Here is a 21,393-nt window from a genome sequence, read left to right as displayed (position 1 = left end):
AGCGTCATTCCGGGTAATGGAACTGGGAAATTTCGGCATTTGTAAGTTCCAAAATGCACTCCGGAGTCACTAAACAACTGTGGTGAAAATCTTTGGTCGGCGTTAGTCCTGCTAGGATTTCTCCAGTAGTGCTGTCTCCAAAAGTTCCTGATAGTATTCCTACAGGAAATAATCTTGGCATTCCTTCAAAAATACCTACTGGGAATTTTTCAGGAATGTCTTCAATGATTATTTAAGGAATTCCTTTAGTTTTGTTTTTTAAGATGGTATTACTAAGGGGATGTTTCTCAGTTTTTTTTATTAGATTTTTTTCAGGAATCTGTTCTTGAATTCTTCTAAAAGCTATTATGATTTCTCCAGAGGTTTCTCTTAGGGTTTAAAGAGAACTTCTTCAGAGATTATTTTCTAGGGATTCTTTCACGTATTTCTCCGAGATTATCTGCTATACTTAATCCAGGAATTCCTTATTAGATATTGCCAGGAGTTTCTGCTAAGAAATCCGCATGCATTCGTTCAGGTTTTTTCCTAGGGTTCCTACTGAAATTCGTCCTGCAAATTTTCCGGGGTTTTCTCCAAAGATTTTTACTGGAATTCCTCGTGATCCCTTTAGAAATTCCAACACGAATTCGCACAGGAATTCTTGTTAGGAGTCTTGCGAGGAATTCCTACAAAATGTCTTCATGTTATTCTTCCAGAAATTCCTCCAGACTGTCTATCAGAAGATGTTCCGAGAATTTCTTCAGCTGTTTCTAAGAGGAATAATCTTGGAGTTTCGTCCAGTATTAGGTCCAGTAAGGAGCTAATTAAGTCGGATGTTTATTGTATTGTATGAAATAAACAGGCCGTCTGTTCAGTAAACATTTTTCTGATTACCTTAGCAACGTTACATTAAAGGCCTCTGTATTTGAACCCTGTTACGATAAATGAGAAATCCTTAGAAAATAGTTATTTATGTAATGAGTTGCAAAAAGTTGATTTTTTCAGCACGAGTCGTACATTTATCCAACGAGGCTTGCCGAGTTGGATAAATACGAAGAGTGCTGAAAAAATCGAGTTTTGCAACGAGTTCCATACAAAATTTTATGCAATGATTTTTTTCATAATGCAACCCATTTGAGTTGCATAATGTTCATAATGCAACTCAAATGAGTTGCATTATGAACATTATACAATTATTTTTCATTTTGCAACTCATTTCAGTTGCATAATGAGCCAGTTCGGAAAAATTGGCCATTATGATTCCAAAATGAGTTATATAAAATGTAAATTATGATACTGAATTGCATAAAAAAATTTATGCAACTCAGTATCATAATTTCTATTGTACATAACTCATTTCGGTATCATAATGGTCAATTTTTCCGTATTGGTTTATTATTCAACTGACATGAGTTGCATAATGAAAAATAGTTGCATAATGTTCAGTGAGTTCAAGTAGATGGTAGGACTTGCTAAATAATTCCCGGAAGAACCACTTAAGAATTTTTTGTAGGAATCTCAGGAGAAATTCTGGTAGGCGTTTCTGGAGGAATGTCAACAAACACAATCGCATGAATCCCAGTGGAAATTTCTGATGAGTTCACAGTAGAAATCCATGATGATATGATGATATTGTTCTACCATCTATTGTAGCAAGGCAGCTGCCTATAGCACTGGAATAATCTGAAAAGCGATTTGATCAAGATTGTGCTGTTGTTAGTGGTCAGTCATTCTCCTGTATGAAGGGCCAAAAAGGGTTGTGCGGACCCGCAAGCAGAGGAAAAGAATCTCCTTCCAGAAGAAAGTTCTCACGAACAACTGCAAAATCAAGCCCTCGATTGACAGAATACTCCCAATAGATGGGGTCGAAGAGCCCGCCCTCAATCCACGAAATGTTATCAACAAGGAGGAGGCAGTTCCAAGCTCCTATCCAAATCGTTTCAATCGGGTGCCCTGATGGTCCCTCCCTTTCCCAATATATGATGAGATATGTATATGTAATGTATGTCAGTGTGTGTTGTGTATGTTTTGTTATACATTTGTTGGAAAAACAATCATAATCATGATTAATAAGCATTTATAAACAAAATATTTACCTGATTACTCCTCAAACAAAATGTGGATTAGCAACAAAACACTAAAAAAAGCACATCAAATCTCGATCCAGGAATGTCTGCTCACCACTGATCGGCCACTTTAGGCATGAAAACAATAACAAGATCGAAATTTGATGTGGTGGTAGATCTTACGCCGCAACGCACCATTCTAAGGTGATCTACCCACGTTACGGGGCAGTTCACAGTAGAAATCCATGGAGAAAAAACTAAGTAGGGATTCATGAAGAAATCCTTTGAGAAATTCCTAGAACATTGAACTTTTTCTTACAAGAAAAGTATATTGCCATGCTGGTGAGCGATAGACGAAAGTTTCTTCTTTTAGAAAAAAAAAAACTGTACACCGGGATTCGGCCACTTGAGTAATTATAGGAATAGTTCCTGAAGGGATTCAAGTAAGAATTTCTGAAGAAACCTAATCAGAAGTTACTGTAGAAATCCCAGAGGGAATATCTTCAGGAATTCTTAAGAAGTAGTCCTAGCAGAATTCTTCAAACCAATCACCGGAAAAAAATGCAGAAAAAATTTCCTAAGAAGGAATCCTTGGAGAAATCACTGGCAATTTCCATTACCACTTCAAATTGAGCCATTGCCATTAGAACTTCGATTGGCATTCGATTTGGTCTTCCCAGTTTCACGTGGGTCGTTATTTGCAGTAGCCATTTCAATAGTAATTACAATTGCCACATCCAATGCCACTACGTTTGGCATCCCTGGCACTCAATTCTAAAAGCAATTCTGATTGCCATCTCCAATACCACTGGAATCGGCATTCCCAAATTCCCAATTCTATCATTTCGGTTGCCATTTGCCCCTTCAATTTCCACAATGGTTGCCATCCCCTGCTTTCTTAGTTCCTACTTCGGTAGGTGTTGTTGTTCTCCGACGATCGCCAAGATCGTGTTCTTCACATCCACTCAAAACGAAGAAAGACCAGAAATGGTCTTCAGTAAGACCGCAGCTGGTCTTCTGAAAGTTCCTGAAATAGTCTTCGAAAATACCAGAAATGGTCTTCGGAAAGACCAGAAATGGTCTTCGGAAAGACCAGAAATGGTTTCGGAAAGACCAAAACTAATGATACCTAGGACATCACTGGATAAGTCATAGATAAAATTTCTGGAGAAATCTAAAATAAACATTCATTATAAAATGTTAATGCTAGTAATGCACTTTTTTCTAGTTCAGAAATTACTAACAAAATCGAGTAAAACAGCTGATAAAACTCGGGCGTAGACACCTTCTTTTGCTAATTCTATAATGTTGAACGCCAAAAAGTTTAACGTATAACAACGTTCATTTTTTACGGCTCACCCTAGCGTGTACCACCCAAAATTTTGAGGCGTGCGGTAATACGCAGGTCCGTGGCGTGTTCCAAATTGGAGTGAATGTAGTTTTACCGGTTCGCAGGTTCGGGATTGCATATTTGTTGAGAGTTGATTGACCGGACGATGACTTTTTTTTATATTTGCACCGGAGTAGGTGAAAATTGACACTCAGCTGCAAGGCCTTCTTTTTACATGCGCAAATGATATACTTATGATAACGACGATTCGTCGAACCGAAGCAGGCCAGAAAAGCGCATTGAATGAAACCGCGAAACTTGCAGTTTAAGCGACAATTCCATTGTGAACGATGGTGTAAAATGAAACGTATGCAGCAAGACTGCAACGATGCAACCGACCGACGCGTCGGTCGTCGAGTGACAAAATGGCGCGAAATCGGTGACATCCGTTCTGCAATCGGACGGACAACGGACGGGTCATGATGGCTGATGGTTATAAGTTTGACATGCATCCGCTCCTCCTCGCTCGGTCAATGCTGCTGAGTGCCAGCCCACAGACGCGTAGTCCTTGTCCGAACCGAAAGGAAATTGGGTCATTGTAAGTTAAAAGTTGAGTCGCGTCGCAGACTGCTTCGATTTTGTATAATTTATCCATACGGACTGTTCTGTCGTCGTCGTCGGTCTCGGTAACCGTAGCGTAGTAGGCTAATGGCGCTGCTGATAAAGACCCGTCCGTCCGTCAACGCGCGCGCGTTGTCTGGGTTGCTACGACGGGCGGGTGACCGTGTGCGCGCTGATTGAGGTTAGGACTTTTTGTTGTCAAACATGACTTCTTCGCTGTTGTGTTGTGTGTGCAATTTTGCCTGTAAATTGTTTTCTTTCCTTCGTCTCCGCTGCCGGTAGGTACACTTACGCCGGCCGGTGTCGATACTCGTCGATGTATGCATATACCGCGGGTCGAGCGAGCGAGGGAGAGAAGAAACCACGATAAATGAATTGCGCGAAATAATGCATATGCACTCGCGTACACACTCTGCAGAAGTGTAAATATAAACAACCGGGCGCGTTCTTGTGGCGTTGCTCCCTGCCTGCATTTCCTCTGCATCTCCACGCACACTTCGCATTGCATTTGTGGCTTCGGTTCGGTAAGCTGTATTGCTCGCTTGTCGTTGCAGCAACCTACATGTGCGCTGCACATACAGATATACAGTCCCGCGTAAATGATGCCGGCCGGGTTTGACTTTTACGTCGACCGTCCGTCATATTATTCTGTACCGTATTTAATGTTTGGTTTCCTCCGCCGTAAACACCCGCTCCCAGCCCTGCTCCACCCCCGCATACCCCTGAAATGCATCTTATGGGCTGGTGGACTGATTGACTGTGTTGTATACTACTGTTGTTGATTCTCAACATCGTCAGAACCGGTAGAAAACTGCACTTTGGCTGTGCGATTGATGCACCACCGCACCGCCACGTTGCAGCGTTGGTTGTTCTGCCCTGTCCGACTTCGTGACGCTCTGCTCATGGTTCACCGCGGTCGCGCAGCGGCGCTTGTTCTGGTCGCGTTTCCATTCTCACGAGTCTAACAGAATGACGCCAACTAAGATCTATGCCATGTGACGAAGATGCACACAGCAACCCTAGTGCCATAACGTATTGCCTGTCTACGACACTTTGAAAAGTGTCTCTCCCAAGGGCCGACCTCGATCCATCATATCGATCGTCAGTCAACGCGTCGGTTGGACTTTTTTGCTCTCGGCGCGTACAAACTGCTGCTAATGTTATCCTACCACCATCGCAGTAGGCGATGTTATTATGACGATGTATAAATAGTATAATATGCACATTCGAGACGGCGCGGTGGGTGACCTACTGCGATGACCCAGGGAAAACACTAATCAAATACTGTTTGGGCAAATTACTGTGATAACAGTTTTCAGTTGTTTTTCAATCAACTGTTTGAAAGATCTATAGATTTCAGTAGGTAGAGGCTAGGTTGGAGTTACGTGGGAAAACGCGGTTATGCTGGGACCATAACCTGCCAACTTGCACAGAAATAAAACGCTTGTTTCGTAGAAGACACCAGAACAACTAATAATTTTATTTGACGTTTCTTTCGTTACACATCTAATTCGCTTTAGAATGATATCATTACTTTTTACTCAAATACCCTGTTATCACTTTCAAGATTGGGTGTGCGCATTTTGGAAATGAATAATAGCAGCACTCAGCAGTTTCTTCTGGAATTCCTCCTTCTGTGATTCCAAACATACATAGTTCCTTTAAGCTTTGTTCCCACCTTTCGATCACCTTACGTCCGTCAGTCAGGAGGCCCCCATTCTAATACCTGCATATCTCGGCTTGCTGCACGAAACCGTTGCAGAATGTGTTGGCACAGCAGTTCTAATTCTTCGTTCTCCGGCGCTTTTTCTCCCGGAAGACGCAGGTCTTGTTTCCGCTTCTGTTTCGTCCTACATTCTGCCGGGCTCCTTGCTGCAGCATTTCCGGTTGCTCCAGTCTTCGGTACCGCACGTGTTGTTGATTACTGAGTTTTGGGCGCAGTTTGACCATCACCAGGTAGCGGTCGAAGTCGAAGTTAGCACCACGATAGATCCAGACTTCGATAAAATCGGAGAAATGCCGTTGGTCAATCAGAAGGTGGTCGATTTGCGATTCCGTTTGCCATGGTGATCTCCACAACGATAAGGTAGGCTGCGTTGGAAAAGGTGCTACATATGGTCATGATTTTGGAGTCCGCGAAGTCGACGAATCGTAGGCCGTTTCCGTTTGTCAACTTGTGGGCGCTGAACTTTCCAATCGTCAGTCAGAATTCCTCCTCCTGGCCTACCTGAGCATTTGGGTCTCCTATGATGATCATGACTTCAAAACTTGGGCCGAGATCGTACTCGCGTTCGAGCTGCGCGTAGAATGCGTTCTTGTCATATAAGTATTTCCGGAGTGTGGGTTTTGGACGATCGGTCATCATCAGATCACGCGCCCCTGAATTTCGCAATCGAAGCTGTTCCCAGCTCGCATGTGTTGCGGCAGCTCTGGTAGATGATATGATTATCTCACGGATCCTGTTCAACAAACCTCCTGCAAGGCTACGATGCGATCCTTCAGTAGATCGGTAAAGATGTTCTTCAACAGCGCTCGTGTGTATGCGATGGAACAGCGGACTGCAAACGAGGTGAAGACGAACAGGACTGGGAGGTCAAGTGCGAGATCAACCAATTCGCTTGTTCATCCAGTAGCCGGAACAGCTCCAGTGATCCGTAAGTGTTTCTATTCCATGGAACAAACATCTTGTACTAACAGAAATTTCCAACTTCGACAGACTTTGCATCATCCGATGGTGACTAGAACTATGTCAATGGCGAGGATGAGCTTCGGTGTCCGATCGTTCACCGCTGTGGAGTTCACAGATCCTGCGAGCAGTAGTGCAGTGCCCGGCCTACAGTGGACGGGAGGAGCGCAAGTGTCGAATGGGATACCTTCTGCATGGCAATGGCTTCAACTGTACCGATATCGACGAGTGTAATATCGCAAGCAACCCGTTTTGTTCACCGGAATGTATCAATACGATGAGAAGCTACAGCTGCGATTGCAAGCTAGGGTATGTCCTCAGACCTGATAACAGGTGCAAGGTCGTTGGTGGAGCCGTGAAGCTACTGATGGCCAACCGTGCTGACATCCGGCAAGCCTCGCTCAGCAATAACCAGTACACGTCGATCGTTAGAGGTCTACCTACCCGATGCGATCGCGTTGGACTTCCACTACAAGAAGAGTCTTCTGTTCTGGACGGATGTGTCGATCGACGTGATCAAGCGGTCTTACCTGAACGGAACTGGTGCAATGGATGCTATCAAGTGGGGTCTGCACTCTCCTGGCGGTCTAGCCGTCGACTGGATCCACGATCTGCTATTCTGGACCGATTCGGGAACTCGGAGGGTTGAAGTGGCTACATTTTATGTTGGCGGTGATTACTGCCAACGATCTGGACAAACCACGAGCGATCGCCTGTTCATCCTGGGCAGGCTACCATATTCTGGACGGATTCGGACACGATTCCCAAGAACGAGAGAGCCTATATGGATGGATCTTATTACTTTACGAATCGTATCTACTGGGCTGGTGCAAAGCACCCATTCCACACCCGTTCGCCAAGACTCTTTGTACTGGACATATTGGCACACCAGCATTGGTATCAGCAGCTAGCAAGGTCAATGATCGTGATTACCGTATTGTTCACGAAGGCTTGCACTTCCCAATGGACATTCAGAGTTTCCATCCATCGCGTCAACCGGTACCTGTCCGATCAGTCTTTCGCTGAAGGGTGATCAACGCACCTGTGCGAACGTCCCAGATAAGCTGCTTCTGATCGCTCGCAAGAAGGATATGTGCGTCAACTCGACTCGGACGATCCTAGCAAGGGCGTGGACATGGTGGTTCCGTTGGATGGTATCAAGTCCAACGGTGCAGTCAGACAAACTTGATCTACTGGACCGACGTGGGTAAGAGTATTATCAGCCGGGCGTTCATCAACGGAAGTCAGCAGGAAGCGATCATCAAGTCGAACCTGATCTCGCCACCTGGATTGGCCCTCGATTGGATCACTGATAAGATCTACTGGGCCGATGCGGGTACGAACAGGATCGAGGTGGCCAGCAATAATGGAAATCAGCGGACCTTGTTGATCTGGGAACGTCTGGAATCCACTGATCGAGAGAGTTGGTATGGACGGAGTGGACGCGTCACATTGCTTTCGAAGAACCTGCAATGGCCGAATGGGTTGACGCAGGATACTGACAATCACCGACTGTACTTTGTTGACGGCGGTACGAAGCTGCTGGAATTCGTAAACTTCGACGGAGCAGGTAGCAACCGGTTGATCACCGAAGGTCTGAAGCACCCATTCGGACTGGATGTCTATGATCAGAAGGTCTACTGGATGGATTGGGATACGCATAACATTCAGGTGGCGAATAAGCTTACCGGGCAGAACAAGACGATCGTTCTGGCGAACAATACGGATGTCATGGACATCCGGGTGTTCCACCGAAACCGGAAAGATGTTCGCAACCCATGTAAGCCGCATAATGCTCGTACATATACCTGCACATGTCCCATCGAAATCCAACTGAACGCAAGTTTTGAACCTTTCATAAAGTATTCCAGACATTAACCTTGTAATAGGACGACGCCAAAAACCTGCAAGAACGGACCTTTCAAATACTTTATCTTCGCACACCGTAGCAACATCCGCCAGGTGTCACTGGACAGTGACTACCAGATTGACGTTGTTCTATCGCTGCCACCGATAACGAACACAGTCGCACTCGACGTGGACACCGTCACCAACGTCAGTAGACTACGTTGAAGATGTGATAATGCAATCCTCTCCGAACGAGATTCACGTCATAGAGGTACTCAGCGGAAGCATGGACAGCGTTGATTCGCTAGTGATCGATTCGATCGGTCGAAAGATCTACTGGGCCGACCCCAACCGTTGCTCGATCGAGGTCAGCGAACTGGACGGCAGTATTCGGACTGTTCTGGTGTGGAACAATCTTGAGCATCCACGGGGAATCGCACTGCACGCCAATCGCATCAGAACAGGTACCCGCTATCGTACTCCCTGGAATACGAGAGCGGGTACCTATTCTGGTGCGATTGGCGTAAGGAACCGGTGATCGAAAGGGCGGACATGGACGGTGAGCACCGGAAGAGTATCATGACAACAGATTTGGGCTTCGTAAGTGGTATTTCGGTGGACAGTGTAGAGAACCGCCTCTACTGGACGGGTTCGAAGTCCAAGCGGATAGAGCCATGCGACTTATGGCACAAATTTCCCAAATGGAGCAGAACGTGCCTCTTGAGCCGACCTACTAATACCTGATGCCTTGACGGTGACCACAAGCACGGTCTACTGGGCGGATTGGATAACCAAAGCTCTGCATTGCGAGTCAAAGTTGAACACTAGCAAACTTCGCAAAACTGCGAAGGTCTTGGAAGAGTTTCTCCTGAGTTTAATCAAGAACTCTTCGTTCTGGGAATCCTCCAGAAATTTCTTCTATGATTCCTCGCAGAACTCCTTGCGATATTCATCCAGAAATCCGTTCCAAGTTTCATCCATGAATTCCTCCTGAGATTTCCCCAGATTTTCTTTGTGAGATTCCTCAAAGATTTCCTTCCGTGATCCTTCCAGATATTTATCCAGGATTCTTTCCAGGACTACTCCAGGAGCTCCTTACGACGTTTCTTCAGAGCTGCCTTCTCTCTCTAGGAATTCTTTTAGAGATTCCTCCAGAAGTTTCTTATGAAAGTCCTCTAGCAGTTCCTTCTGGGATTCCTTTACAAGTTTCATCTGAGATTCCTCCAGTCTTTTATGATGTCTTTAGATTGTTTTTTTTTTTCGGGGAATGAAATCACATGGAACTTCTTACAAAACTATTGGAGATATTTCTAAGGAAGATGATGGGGGAGTTCCTCAAGGAAATGCATTAAGAATTTATAAGATGGTAGTCTCTTTGCCATAAGTACTCCATTTCATAAGGAATAAAAAACTCCTGGAGGATTCCCATGAGAAATATCTGAGATAATTCCATAATGAACTTCCACAAAAGGTTCCAGAATGATCTGCAAGAATTCTATGAGGATCTCCTGCAGCCAGAAAGGATTTAATATAGAAATCCTGGAAGGAGTTGCTGGAAGATAACCGGATTAAGATCCTAGAAAAACCCAAGAAGAAGTTCCTGATGAAATCCGTCAAAAATTTCTTGAAGATATGTACTCCGGAATGATTTGCTGGATAGAATACAAATTAATTCTTACGGAAATCTCAGAAGAAGCACTTGAAGGAATCCCGCAAGCAATTACTGAAGACCTTCTGGAAAAATCCCGGAAGATTTCCTGTGTGAAATTTATAGAATCCCAGATGCCACTACTGGTGTAAACTCAGACGAACAACCCAAAAAAAAAAAAACTAGAAGAAACTATGAGAGGAATCCGTTAAGTAACTCGTGCAGTAGTCCTAGAAGGAGTACCTGGAGGAACTCTGGAAAGAATCAATAGAGGAACGCCGGAAGAAATTCCTGCAGGGAAGATTGTCTGGAATTAACAACGTCCGGTACCGGCAACTGAAGCAACCGGAATTTGCATCAGCAATCAGCATACGCACAAAATCGCGAGGAAGCGTTGCCAGAAGGGGGCGAGCACGATATGGGCCCTCGAGAGGACTGCTGGAGTACAGTTAAAGTAGCCGTCAACGACGCAGCCATGAGCACCATCGGATACGTGAAACGGAGTGAATGGTTCGACGAGGAGTGCAGAGCAATTTTGGAGAAGAACGCAGCACGGGCGGTAATGCTGCAGCAAGGAACCCGGTAGAACTCGGAACGATACAAACAGAAGCGGAAACAGCAGACCCATCTCTTTCGGGAGAAAAAGTGCCACCAGGAAGAAACGGAGTGCGAGGAAATGGAACTGCTGTGCCATTCCCATGAATCACGGAAGTTCTACGAGAAGCTCCATGCATACCGCAACGACTTCGTGCCGCGAGCCGAAATATGCAGGAATAAGGACGGGAGGCTCTTGACGGACGGACAGTGATCGATAGGTGAAAACAGCACTTCGATAAGTGTCTGAATAGCGTGGAGAACATAGGCATCGGAAACCACGACAATGGAGGGAACGACTACACCAATGCAGAAGAGGACGGAAATGAGCCATCCCTCAAGCTGAGGGTACTGAAGGATGCCATTCACCAGCTCAAAGCCAACAAAGCAGCTGGTAAGGATGGTATCGCAGCTGAACTTATCAAGATTGGCCCAGAAAAGTTGCTAGTCAGGATCTGGGAAACCGAACAGCTACCGGAGGAGTGGAAGGAAGGGGTAATCTGCTTCATAAGTAAGGCGACCATTTGGACCATCTTCCGTCGTCTGTCACCTAAAACGAATGAGTTCGTCGGAAGTTATCAAGCCGGCTTCATCGACAGCCGATCGTCCACGGACCAGATCTTCACCGTACGGCAAATCCTCCAGAAATGCCGTGAATACCAGTTCCCAACGCATCACCTGTTCATCGACTTCAAAGCGGCAAACGACAGTATCAATCGCATAGAGCTATGGACGAAAACGGCATTCCTGGGAAGCTGACTAGACTGATTAGAGCAACGACGAACGGTGTACAAAACTACATAAGGGTGTCGGGTGAACTATCCGAATCGAGGTGGTCGAGGAATTCGTCTACCTCGGATCCTTATCGACGGCTGACAAGAATGTCAGTAGTGAAGTAAGAAGGCACATCATGTTATAATTTTAAGTCAAATAGATTCGAAAAGGTATTCAGAACCTTTATGAAACCAAAATAAAATCAATTAGGTTCTGAAAACCTCCTGAAATCTATTAGGTGATTCAAATGATGATTGACATATCATTATTGGATCCTGAGTTCAAAAAGATCATTGTTTTATAAAACAGACAATGTAGGGTACTGGTTCCCTTATTAAGCATGTGGCTCCCATTTTCATCCTACGAAAAACAAAGGATTGAAGCGTTGTTTGTTTTGTTTCTTATTTTTGTATTTATTGTTAGGAGTGAGCACGCATGAAAACAAAAAGAACGGAATCAATCGGTGCCGTAATCGCTTGTTTTCGAATAGGATGAATATGGGAGCGTGAGATTACTGATGGAACACATACCCTATTACATTGATAAAAGCAATTATATTTTTTTTTTTAGAATTCTAGGTAATCCAGATTGATTAGATGAACTAATATGATGCAAACAGTAATAAAATGTACATATCTGAAACAGATTACAATTACAAAATCAAATTGAGATAACCAGGAGCAAAAATGTAGAAGGAATTCTTCACTTCAGATCTGGTTTTTCAGTGATGTCACTGTCACTTATACCATTCTCAATTGACTCAATGTTTTCAATAACCATAACCGGTACAACAAATGCATTCCAGCTGCAAGTGACCAAGCTTGATTTCACAACATTGTGTGATTCACATGGCAAGTCCATTTAAACGTACTGCTTCGCTATCTACCAATAGCTATAGCTATTCAACCTGTGCCCGAACTCAGCACAGCCAGCGCTCGCGCTCCTATCATTCTCCAATGCAATTTCATTTGGTTGTGAAATTTGCTCTCTAACGACCTTGCCTATTGCGCACTGGTTCGGTTCTTCACCCACCATCACCAACTCCATGAGATATGTAAACCTAAAAGCTTCCTCAACACATCTAGTGCTCACTGAGAAGCGCAAAACAACAATAACAATATGAACCGCCGAAAACAGGATGCAAGTTAATCATCCACAAGCAATCAAAACAAAAAGTCGCATCGTAGTAGGCAACTGCACTTATCTACTACCTACTCACCTACTACGATCTGGGGAGAGAGATACCGTAGAAAATAATAACAGTGACGCTGCTCAGCACTCATTGCATTTTTTGCAGTATGGTAGTGAGCACGGTGCAACAACGGCACTTAGTATCGATGTGGTGCCATGACGACGCTGCATCAGAGCGACCTCCTATATACTGCTGCAGCCCGTTCTCATACACCGCCAAACTTGGCTTGTCGTTGTCACTGTCTGTGCGGGGTGGTTGGTGCCCGTTCATAGACAACTTTTTTCGATGCACCCGGTTTCCACCACAGTGCCAGCGCCGGCCGGCAGACGCCCCACGATGACCCGAAAAATTCAAACTGGTCGAAAAACGCCGGCCGGCAAAATTTGCACCAAACTTAAGGACAAACGTCATGAAATCCCGCTTCAACATTGCATCAGAACTTCAGACGCACAAATCTCAAGAAGCAAGCTTCAAACAACTGTGCATTTTATTATTCTGTTCTTGCTCACTTGTAATAAGCTTAAAATAAAAATCTCTTGTGCGCTGGTTCTGTTTACGAAGAGACCTGTGCCCTCGAAATCGTGAGTGGGTGTCAAAGTCGGCCATTGTGGCGGCCATTTTGGGACTCTAACAAGTCTGTCCTTAAAACGCATACAATCTCGCTTCGTACCACCGCGCAAATGCACTCTCTGTCTCTCTGGTGTGAGGATGAGGATTCAGACGCGACGCGATATCTCATCAATGTAAACAAGCTTTAAACCGCGTCGCCGGACATCGCTTTTATCGCGCGTACCACTACGGGCTACGTGTGGGTTGGCTGGGTGGTTGAAGAATGCATTTTGTAGAATGAGAGTGCAAAAAATGCTGAAAAATGCAAATGCACATGATCAGAGATAATTCACCGTTTTGACGACTGTGACACAGAGACAGAACAAGAACAGAGTAGGCGATGGAACCGAGGAACGGACGCGCGCGATGAGGTCAATGAATGCATCATCCGTGCGAAAGCGCTTGACGTGTTCTGTGCAACGCCGACTTGGATGCCGCTGCCGATCGATTCGAGGTGTTTGTTCTGGGAATTTTTGCTGGGTAATGCATCCACCCCGAGAAGAAGGGCATACCTTACAAATACCATGCGAAGAGCAACCTGTGCTCTAATACCTAAAATAGTTATTGCTGCGTTATTCTACGAAATGTTATGAGAGCATCACAATAACAGTTGGAGGTATTTGAACAGAGTTTGGTATTGATGTAGTATTTGTTGGTTCAGCAATGGAAATTTGCGAAGAACAAGATTTGCTATTACATCATGAAGTCATCGAACAAATAAAACATTTAATAACAAGAAATGTTATTAATTTGTTATTCAATAACTTTGGAATACCAAATACAGCATTTGCAATTTTAGGTATGCATTCATTATTGAAATAACAAGGCTTGTTATTTTGTAGGTGTTATTTATGCAAAATTATGGTATTCGTTTTTGTTATTTTGCCTCTTATTACCACCTAATGAAGGACATATCAAGGTATGGTAGTATTTAAGATAAATACCTTGATGTGTTATTCACTTGTTATTTTCTTCTGCTCGGGACCCCTGTGCAGTGTCAGTGGGTACGGCTACGGCGAGTCTATAGGTAGATGTTTGAGAACGTGGCGTAGGTGGAACGGAAGAACGCGAATGAGGTCACTGGAATGCTCGCAATGAATGCGATGGGGATGACAGATTTTCGCGCCACCGAGGCGACGGTGTTGATGCATCCAATTCACAATAGAGTGCCGAATATGATTCATCTGGATGGGTTTCATGAGTATTGAAATACACTACCAAATCAGGTTTCATAGTCTTTGAACTGTTCTAACAAACCTGTAACAAAGCTCTATTGAGCACACACTACAGAAGGTCGTTACTGGTTTTATAACACCTCTGTACTAAGTGTTCTTAGCGTTAGCCCCATTTTTGCACTTCTTTCTTTCAGTATTCGCACCACATTACCAGCCCACTGAAGTCTGCCGTATTTCACACTTTTCGCAGTTAAATAAGCTGTTAGTACAAAGGGTCTGTGTGGTACTGAATCTGCATTGTTATTCGACTAGCTGACCAATGCACGCTAGTAGCACATGGTCTACCAAATGCACATCAAGCAATTTAGTACACAGATAAAAATAATGAGATTTACACGTCATGTAAACTCCATTTTAGTCATGTAAACTTAGTGTTATGATGGTTTACATGATATATCATGTAAATATGTGTTATATGTCATGTAAACTCTCAGAGTCATGCTGAATTACATCACATATAATGGAAGTTTACATGATATTTCACGAACTTTACATGATATGTCATGTAAACTTCTGTGATATCCCACGCTCCAATTATGTGCATCATATGTCACAGAATTTTACACTCTTTTTTCGATCTGTGTAGGTGCGCAAACTGTCGTCGCGTCACTACTTCGTAAACGTCAAAGTGTAAACACAAGTTACTTCTTGGGGGACCCGCTTGTGCACAATAATTCGAAGCTCCACAGGGCTAAACATTTGTCCAAAAAGAAACCAATGCTCAAACATCTTGTTTGACTCGATCGAATTTTCATTAATGTCAAACTGATGTTGCTTCTTCAGTTCTTTCCTTGCCAAATATTTTACCCCCTGTGTACTTCAATTCACGGGAAAAAATCCGCTGCTTGGAACCTGCTAAATGAGTCATGATTTCGCGTAAAATGTGTGTTTTCATGTTATAAATATACACCATAAAAAAAGGTCATAATTTCATGACCCATGTTGCCGTAACGTCACCTTGGCGTTACGTTTTTAATATTTATTGACAAAAATTTGTAAGTTAAGTCATGATATCATGCCCATGAATACCAGAACTATTAACTAGATTCATAAAACCAGAAGCGGTATTCATAGAACTAGTAGTTGTCATTTATGGTTCCAGTTTTATTAGCGAAATTTGGTAAGTCGGTTCATATTATCATGAAGTACGTACTCAAACTATGAACTAAATTTATGAAAGCTTGAGCATTACTCATGGTGCAAGTATTTGTCATTTATGGTACTGGATCGATTTGCGAAAAATGGTAGTACTGGTCATGTTATCATAAAGCATGTTCTAAATTTATTACCTAATGTTATAAAAACATAAGCAGAATGCATGATTCTAGTATTTGTAATTTATACTATCGGATTAATTGGTGCAAAGTGGCATTTAAGGTCATGTTATCGTGAAGCACGCACTCTGAAATCATGAACAAGGTTCCTGAATATTGAAGTAATTTTTATGATTCTGGTATTTGTCAATATTTATTCATCATTGTGCCTTCAACCTACTTAATAGCCCGCAGTAAATCGCGGGTGCTTTTGGGTAGATCTACCGCTGGGTTTTTGAACAGATGAGCCTGCAAGAACATCCAGAGGGGCTTGCAGTCTGGTGCATACTGGAGATTCAAAACATATATCACTTGCATGCAAATGCAAATGGCATGGAGGATGTGGTCTGCCTTGTACTCCGCTCCCCCGAAAATAACGAGCACCGCTCCTTCTCCCCGCGATAAAATCAAGCAAGGCTTAATTGTATAAATTGTTAAAATCATTACGTGAGCTTGATTGTTCTGCTGCTGATGAAGCTGGCCGGAGTTTTGTGCCGGAATATAGAGTTTTTTCACTTTCAACTTCTGGAATGTAGTTCAATAATTATATAGTTTACTACTATTTAAGTAAGAACAATTCACTACACTTTTTCGAAAACCAAGAAAGAAATCTCACCGAAAAACACTGCCGCTCACAAAAGGCTTCTTGACAGAAGTGACAAAAATGGCGTAGGTGATTCTGCGCGAGGGTTTGCGTAACGCTTACAGTGCCCAAATTCGTTTGTTGTGATTCATGATTTTATGACTCTGCGTTATGTTTATACTACTCAGCGTCTGGTTGAGATGACTCAGCGTCATAGTTTTATGACTCAGAGCCATGCTACCATGACTATGCTTTATGGTATTCAATTTATGAAAACAAGCTTAATTTTTTCATAACGCTTTTGACGGCCATGGCTTTTGTTGATGGAATCAGTTATTATTATACATGATAATCGTTGTTAACGTCACGATATCATGACTTGTAGTTACAATATCATGAAGCATTTACAATATCATGAACATTTTAGTCATGGATCAGGCAACGAATTTTTTCCCGTGTACATACATTCTTCAAAACCTTGAAGACATTCCCTTCTATCTATCTCTCAGGCATCCTCAGGCTGGTGTCCGTCTCTACTTAACCCGCAGTCATGTATCTCGTCTTGGTAGGGATCATTACTCCCTAGCTTAATCAGGGTGTTTACTACCTGGAAAACCGTAGAAAACCGGAAATCCTCAGGGAATTTTATTGAACACGGAAAAAAACTGAAATACACAGGGAATATCTTGATTACTCAGGAAAATTTTGCACCGATTGAAAATAAAATATTGAGTTGTCCAAAAATTCCGTCAGAATTGCTTTTTGAAACTTCCCTAGAAATATCTCTTCGAATGCCTACCTGGATTTCTCACAAGAGTTCTTTGGTTTTCATCTCGCCTCTTTCTTCTTGATATTCCCGGAGATTCTTCCGGATTAATACCAGATTTTTTCAAGATTCGAACAATTCTTTCCGGGATTCTTCCAGAATATCGAAATTCCGACTGATTTCTCCAGGAGTTTTACATGAAGATCCTACAGACTATATTTCAGGAATTTCTTCAAGAGATTTTCCCGATATTGCTTTGAAGTATGGGTTGCAATTTCAGTAAATCTTACGATATTTTTATTAATCCTCGTGGAATATAATCTACACTACTTTTAAGCTTCAGAGTGCACCTTTTGTAACTTTACAATATTCACTTGGTGATCTAAGCATTCTGGAATCAAGACCATCAAGGTCTATAGGCTCGACTCTTGTTTCTCTTCAGTCAATCGATGAAATTCTTTCAGAATTGTATCTGTTGTACCTTATAATATTACAAGTACCTTTTTGTATTGCTCTTTAGGTGATTTCTAGCATACAAATGTAATAATTTCCTTAGAAGAAACGGTTTTCTTCCCACATGCTTCATTTTTCCGGAATACTTTATTCTAAACACTTTTTATACTTATAATGTCACACATATTTGTCGAAGACAAGCTAGTATCTCTTATATTTACGTACTTAGGGCCCATTTTCTTTAAAAATTCCATATTTTCAAAACTAATTTAAACGCTTCAAAAGAAAAACACCTTCTTCCTTTTTTCACCATTGAAAGATGAGAATAAGATCTTTCAAACAACACTTAAAGATTTGAAATAGGCTTGCGCCATTCTGAGGTATTTGGTTTTAAAAAACAAGCCATTTTTAGAAGAAAACCACGAATATTTTTTTAATTTTAGGGTATAGAACTTAACTGGCTTGGGCAAAAATGTTGCATATTAAATGCACTAAAATTGCTCGGAACAAAGTTTTTGCGAGAAATCAATTTAAAAAAGTTATCGAGGGAAACCTTTTTTCGGGTGTCACCCTATTTTTTCCTTTAAAACATAATATCTTTAAAACTATAAGATAAAGCAATATGGTTTCTTCGCCAAAGTTGTTAAGAATCAAGCGATGTCCACCTTTGTAGAACATTTTATTTCTCTTTTTGGAAACAATAAAAAATTTACATTGTGATCTTGAGAACCATTTGGACCACCTTAACATCACTTTGTTGGAAAACATGTCCAAAAAAGTATGAAAAAACTTGCTCGAAGACAGCATATGACTAAAACTAATATTGTAGGCATATTTTTTTCACTTAAATACGGCCCTCAGACTATTGTGGATTGTTTACAGGAATCAGAGTCATGATTACATGACTAAGCGTCATGATATATTATTTCGGAAAACGAGAATAACTTTACATAACGCTTTTCAGGAGAGACGAACCAGCCAAGGGCTGAAAGTCTCTCTAATAAAGACAAATCAATCAATCAATTAACGCTTTTCACAATAATGACTTATGGTAAATGAAAAAAAAGCTTATAATTGTTATATAACCATCGCTTAGGTCATAATATCAAGACTTTTAGTCATGATCTCATGACACAGTAAGAATTACCGTTTTTTTGGTTGTGAATCCGACAATGTGTGCGCCTATTTTGGTTAGAGCTTCTTTTAATGCAAAGCTCAAGTTTTAGCTTGTGTTTTCGCACATAATATTGTCTGTAGGTTTGGATCACTGTCGATGGGTGCGAACATATAATAGATAATTGTAACTAGGTGTATATTGTAACTGCGAACGACAATAACTTTGGACGGATATCGATTTATTCGTCATTTTCAACTAGAGTTTAATTCTAGTGGTGATTATGAACACATAAAAAAATATAGAAAAGAGATAAAAAGTAGGCAAAAGATGCTAAATAAGTTGTAAAGTCGGAGCCAGGAATTAAACTCAAAACCTTCTGCATCTAAATCAGAAGCCATATCAAAGCGGGTTTGAAGATGAAAAGGAAGCATGTTTCAGTGAGCCAAAAAGTAGAAAAAAAGATGTGAATAAGGAAAGATTTTCAAACTGGTAAAAACAAGTTTACAAATTAGAAACGCTTACGTCAACCCGTAAGACTTGGCACGATTCGAAGGACGTACTGTTGATACGCCAAGTAAAAAGCATCCGCAAAAAAATCAATCAACGTCGATTACCCGACCTGGTATCACCTTTCTTCTTTCGAATTTGAAAAAAATCAAACAAACTGCATATTTTTCTTCGCGGACTGCACTACTCCCGCGAATCTCAGCGGGAGATAACACTCCCATCCCATTCAACGACCTATTTCGGTTTTCTCGGGAACAGCCCGACCAAACGTGCGCTCTGTTGATTCGGTGATTTCCGCAACGGTTCAGTTCTGACATAACCTCTTCAAAGCATAATCTATGCATTCGTCCAGCTGTAATCATTCATTTCGCTTGTGTTTTTCAATTGACGGAAATGCACCTTTTAGTGCCAAATCGTAAACAAACAGTAAAAAACAGCAGTGGATCAAATGTTAAAACTTGACATTTGATAATCCTTCCCCCGGGATGATGCCAGGAAACAGGATTGAGGATTGTAGTAGGCGCTCCTGCTTGTATCTCCATGCTTTAGAATCGCAGCAGGCGACCTCGCCAACAAGTCATCTAGTTAGCTGAACTTAATAAAGTCATTAAATCAGCCTACTACTATTTGCTTGAGATCACTTTACGTTCACCAACTAATGGATGACTGTACCACTGACTGGACTGACTCGGATGGAAACGGAAGTAATCCATTCCGGGATTCCGTCGTAACTCGTAGTTGGTAGCGTCATACGGATCCCCTATTTGTATCCACATTCTCGCGCACGCACAACCAAAGGCCGTTAAATATGTAATGCAGTGGCAGTTAATCTTCTATGGGAGATGGCGCCAAATGTTTATATTGTTTTCCGGCTCGCAATTATTTCTCGCACTTACTTGCGCTCGCACTGCTTATTATTATTGTTATTTTTTTTTTTTTGCCTTTCTCAGCGATGCGGTGTGTGTAAAGATAGTTACTCACTCTATCTTATCCATAAATCACCAATCTACGCGCGCCCGCCTAGTAACAGTATCTGTTGTAAAGCAACAACAGCGGGAACGTGCGAGAATATATAAAACAAATCTGCGACTGCCGCAGTGCTCCGGATCTATCCGGTCTCATCGCGCACGCATTTAATTATACCCGGCTTGCTACAATGCCGGTAGATGGTGTTCAAGGTATGTAGTGAACTCCCAGATCGAATACTATTTCACGTGAATCGTGTAAATTCACAATGAAATTTGATGGCGTAATTGTTGCCATGGAACACTATCTCAATCAACTAATTTTAGTATTGACAATTCATAGAAAATTGCTGATTGTGAGAACCTAGGCGCGTTCATTGGAACTGTATGCTTTCGCAAAAATCTCCATTTGTTAAATTGCATCAAGTGTTTGTTGTGATGTATGATATAAGATAATGCAACCTCAGTAACTTCAATACCTTTTGTAAGTTTACTTTTTACTTTTTACATCAAGTTCTGCTTCAATGAGATTATCCAGGTAGCTTTGAAATATTTGTGATTGACAGCTTTATGATACTCCATGCGGATGTCGGAGTGTTGGTGGGATATGGTTGGCCGAGGGTTCACACATTGGTGCGTGGATGCCAGGCGTAAGGTGATAGATTAGTGCGATTATTACTGTGAAGCTTAAGCGGCACAGTTCGCTTTATTGTATATCTCGTAGACGTTATCTGATGGATTGACACTGTGCTGTGAAAGTTGGAAGGAAGGGAACGACTTTTCAACCGTTTCTGGTTCTAGCGATGGCTATGAACATATGAATATACATGAGTTGTATATGTAGAGAGGAGAGCATAGAGAGAAAGTGTATAGAAAGATACAAAGTAGAAAGTAAGGGACGGGCCAGCGATTGAACCCAGGACCTTCTGCATATGAATCAGAATAAGCGGTAGCCACTAGAACACCAAGCCCGTCTTCCACGCCTAATTTCACTAGAAAGTCCTTCAATTCTTCTACGAACTCCTAAATAGGTCATAGGTGGTGTAGATGGACAGAGAATGCTATCTCCAGGCGACAGCAATCAGCAACACAGTGTAGTGCATGAGC

The 21,393-nt window shown here is 42.3% G+C and overlaps 1 protein-coding gene and 1 pseudogene across 1 annotated transcript in view; one reads left to right on the top strand and one right to left on the bottom strand.

Annotated features, from left to right (window-relative positions):
- Positions 1–9,772, top strand: part of LOC115255663 (low-density lipoprotein receptor-related protein 4-like) — a 50,054-nt pseudogene extending 40,282 nt beyond the window's left edge.
- LOC109397805 (myc protein) overlaps positions 1–21,393 on the bottom strand; it is a 98,864-nt gene that overhangs the window by 66,991 nt on the left and 10,480 nt on the right. The gene's annotated exons all lie outside the window — the stretch shown is intronic.

This window comes from Aedes albopictus, unplaced genomic scaffold (assembly GCF_035046485.1).
Source record: "Aedes albopictus strain Foshan unplaced genomic scaffold, AalbF5 HiC_scaffold_15, whole genome shotgun sequence".
In the NCBI taxonomy this organism is placed as follows: Eukaryota; Metazoa; Arthropoda; class Insecta; order Diptera; family Culicidae; genus Aedes; species Aedes albopictus.
This window is presented reverse-complemented; position numbering and strand designations above follow the sequence as displayed.